The 4,186-nt window shown below is 42.1% G+C and overlaps 1 long non-coding RNA gene across 1 annotated transcript; it reads left to right on the top strand.

The window, feature by feature from the left end:
- The first annotated feature begins 2,816 nt into the window (after nucleotides 1–2,816).
- Nucleotides 2,817–3,833, top strand: LOC112845597 (uncharacterized). Its single transcript, XR_003218455.1, has 3 exons — nucleotides 2,817–3,160; nucleotides 3,523–3,608; nucleotides 3,714–3,833. It is a non-coding gene; the product is annotated as an uncharacterized LOC112845597 (long non-coding RNA).
- Nucleotides 3,834–4,186: the final 353 nt, after the last annotated feature.

Here is a 4,186-nt window from a genome sequence, read left to right on the forward strand (position 1 = left end):
TAGTCCAGGTTTTGTCCAGCATAGGTTCTATTTTTTGTTTATTCCACCTGTATTATTTGCCTTTGGCTAAATAAAAGGCTCCTCATTTGTTTAAGACTCAGTTCCGTCTCCTTTCTTATCTGCAATTGGGTCCTCATGTCAACACTCCAGCTGTGCAGCCGTGACACTGAATATCAATTATCAATTATGGATCCCAACCTGCTCTTGTAATAATTATGAGATTATATTTTATTGTTTTTTTTTCTAGTCTCTAGCTGAGTGAGGAGGATGAGGAGAGGCCTCGGGGCAGACACAGGACATGTTGGAGAGATTATATGTTTCCACAGGTCTGCGAACGCTTTAGTGTTCCACGGGATAGGCTAGAGGAGGTGGCTACGAGGCAGGAGGTCTGGGCTTCTCTGTGACCCGGTCGCAGATTTGTGGAAGAAAATGAAAGCATAGATGGATGGAGTGGCCTCGTTGTTGGCCCTCTAGTAGGCCTGTAGTTAATGTAATTAACACCAAAGCAACTGAAACCGATTAAAAATCCCCTCTGCGACTTAACTGACCAGATTAATATACCAAGGGTTGAATTTATTCAATGCTTTACTTTGATTAAAAAGTGTTCCTGTAATTTGTTTGAGTAGTGTAAAGAAATCAGGGATGGGTCAAGACTTTTGAACAGTTTTGTACCATTTAGGAATAATAAGCACAGTACAAACAAACACTAACAAATATATACACTATACACTATACAATACATGTTTACTTTTTTTACACCATTTCTTTACTGAAGGCATCAGAACTATGAATGAACACATGTGGAATTCTGTAATAACAAAAAAGTGTGAAATAACTGAAAACATGTTTGATATTTCAGATTCTTCCAAACAGCCTTTGCTTTGATTCCTGCTTTGCTCACTCTTGGCCTTCTCTCCATGAGCTTCATGAGGTCGTCACCTGAAATGGTTTCAACAGTCTTGAAGGAGTTCCCAGAGATGCTGAGCACCTGTTGGTCCTTTGCCTTCACTCTGAGCTCCATCTCATCCCAAACCATCTCCACTGGGTTTAGGTCAGGTGACTGTGGAGGCCAGGACCCATCAGACCAAAGCACAGATGTCCTCTGGTCTAATGTCCACTCCTTGTGTTTCTCAGCAGCTGTTTGACCATAAAGGCCTGATTCACACAGTCTCCTCTGAACATGCAGAGATGCTACTGGAGCTCTGTGTGGCATCTATCTGGGCTCTAATCTGAGCTGCTGTTAACTTGTGATTTCTGAGGCTGGTGACTCGGATGAATGTATCCTCAGCAGCAGAGGGGACTCCTGGTCTTCCTTTCCTGGGGCGTCCTCATGTGAGACAGTTTCATCGTGGTCTTGATGGTTTTTGTGACAAAGTTTTCGCAGTTTTACAGCCTGACTGACCTTCACTTCTTACAGTAATGATGGGCTGTTGTTTCTCTCAGCTGATTGGTTCTTGCCATAATATGAATTCTAACAGTGTCAAATATGGCTGTCAGCTGTGCACCAACCTGACTGCTGCACAACACACCTGATGGTCCCAAACCCACTAAGAAGGCAAGAAATGCCACAGATGAGCCCTGACAGGCCCACCTGTGAGGGGAAACATGCCAGGTGACGACATCATGAAGCTCACTGAGAGAAGGCCGAGGGTTTGCAGGCTGTCAATCTATCTACATCTACACACACACACACACACACACACACACACACACACACACACACACACACACACACAGTGTACATGCATACAAGTGTGTCCAACCTTGGCTTTACGTGTACTGACTGGCAGCTTGTCCAAAGAGACAGTGAGACAGAAGATAAGCTGGTCTTCCAACACCCAAGCAGACTGCAGGAGATCAACATAAGACAATTTTTTTGTTTAAATAAATAAAATAATATGGACTGAGTTAAACAGTCACAACAGTACTATATCTAACAGCTGCCATCACAGGTAACTCTGGAAAAAACAAAACTCTTAAAAAAAACTTTGGTTAATAAAAAATGAAACCTGTGCTCGCTTAATGTTAGTTTAGCTTTAATTTTATGTGTTTCATTTTCCTGTTTGCAGATATATTAAAATTTAAAGAATAGTTTTACAATCATTTGTTGGATGTGTTTGTTTTTTCCTGAACAGTTTGCTGTAGCAACTCTTCTGCATGTTATGGTAATTGAACTGTGCAGGTGCTGCTGCGACTGGTGCATGGATGTACGGCTCCTGAATGACTGGTTCCAGCCTGAACACCTGCCTTATATATAAAGCCTGGAGCGCTTCACACGCTTCCCCTAACAGCTGATCAGCTGGGTGAGCTGCCGTTACTTTGAACACATCGATTTCTCCTGTTTTTGGACAGGAGGTCAGACTCTGTCTTTATTTTGGTTCCTTTCCTCTGTGAGCTCATGTATGTTGGCATCTATCAGACCTCAGCTTTGTTTGATTTACTATTTTGGCCTCGGCTCACCCTGATGTGTTGACACTCCTGTTCTGTTGTTTTTCCCTCATTACTTTGTAAATAAATACCATGTAATGACCAGTGATTGTTTCCTGTGGCTGCGTGGGTGTTGGTGGGGAGCAAGTGCCTCATCCATGCCATCTCCTGGCCCGCAGACGGGTTGTAACAATAGGGACTAGACAGGAGAGCGCTGAGAGTGTTTGTGTACTTACGTAGTTTGTTTTTCTAAAAGTAACCTCGTACTTTTACTCCTCACATTTTCAAAAACAGGCTCATTACTTTGCATTCAAGAGGAGTTATTATTTGTTAGTGCGAGCCTCCAAACATCAAACTGATTCAAGTCCAAACAGTAACACATGCATGGCAGTCCTGTTGTGTAATCGTCACCAGAGGATGATGCATGAAAGAGCTGAAGTGTGTCAAAGTCAGGGGTTAAAACTGGGCTTCATGAGCTGCAGGGCTTCAGCATCTAGTTAGCCCCACAGAAGACGAGCAAATATAAAGGGAGTAATGTGTTACTGAAGGTCATTTCAAATGCAGCATTTCTGCAAACACACAAATTGTTTGTGCGCAGTTTGTGTAACAGTGTGTTGCAGCTAAAGGTCCAGCTGCTTATTTGACAGGGAGAGAAAAGAAAGAGCTAACTTCACTCAGACAGACAGATAAGACAGACGGGACATGGCAGGAAGAAGAGAGCTTACATTTAAAGGTCAGTGGGATTTTTTAAACGAGATACTTTGTTTGTACATGTGACTGTTTTTAAATTTTGAAACATGCTGCAAATCAAACTAAGGCAGACGAACTGTTATACAAGGCTGCATGAAAACCCTCTGCAGGTTAGTTTGCTGCACTGTGAGGATTTAAAGTAAAGCACAGTGTGTGCCTGGTGCACAGTGGCTGTGGGTTCATGGCCACAGTTAGCTTACATCACATGTAGCAGAGAGTCACATGAATTTGATGAGCTTAGATCCACTGATGAATTCCACCTTGATGCCAGCTTTATAGCATCTAGTATAAAGACAGTATAAACTGTGGAGGATGAAACATCTGCTCACATCTGGTTGAATCCAGGTGTGTCCATCCACAGAGAGCAGCAGGTCAGCTGATCACAGCCTGCACACTAAGAACAGCTGCTGGAGCTCTCAGGAGAAATGATTGTGAGTTTGATTCAGTTCCCCACACTGAGCCGTGACAACCAGTTTTAGGTTCCCCACCTGCTGAACCCACTTTAACCTCTGACTGTGCACACTTCCTGTTTACAGGCAAAGTCCCCTCTACAACGGAGGCAACAGCAAGTAGATTTGATTTGATTTTCCTTTTTCTTCAGACTCAAGCTCAGTATAATTAGAAGCAAAAATAGACTAAAGTTTGTTCCCCTCTACTGATATTATTCTATCATTATGTTCATATAGCACAGAGTTCAGTCAGCTTTGGACAAAATAGAAGCGTCCTCCTTTACTTCCTTACTTTGAGCACATTTAGAGCCTTTACTTTTTTTTATTCGAGTAAATAAGTTGAATCAGTACTGTGACTTTTACTGGAGTATTTTTTACTAGTAGTATCTGCACTTCTACTCGAGTACAGACAATCTAAACCACCCTCTGGTTTTTTATCTAATTAGGACATATATGTAGGTTACTTAAAAACTATATAGTTCCTGTCTCGTTGTAGGTAACATGCGATAATGAGTGATGACAGTTCTGCAAAAACATTAGATATGTGTAAATCTATGACT

This window comes from Oreochromis niloticus, unplaced genomic scaffold, assembly GCF_001858045.2.
Source record: "Oreochromis niloticus isolate F11D_XX unplaced genomic scaffold, O_niloticus_UMD_NMBU tig00008037_pilon, whole genome shotgun sequence".
Classification (NCBI taxonomy): Eukaryota; Metazoa; Chordata; class Actinopteri; order Cichliformes; family Cichlidae; genus Oreochromis; species Oreochromis niloticus.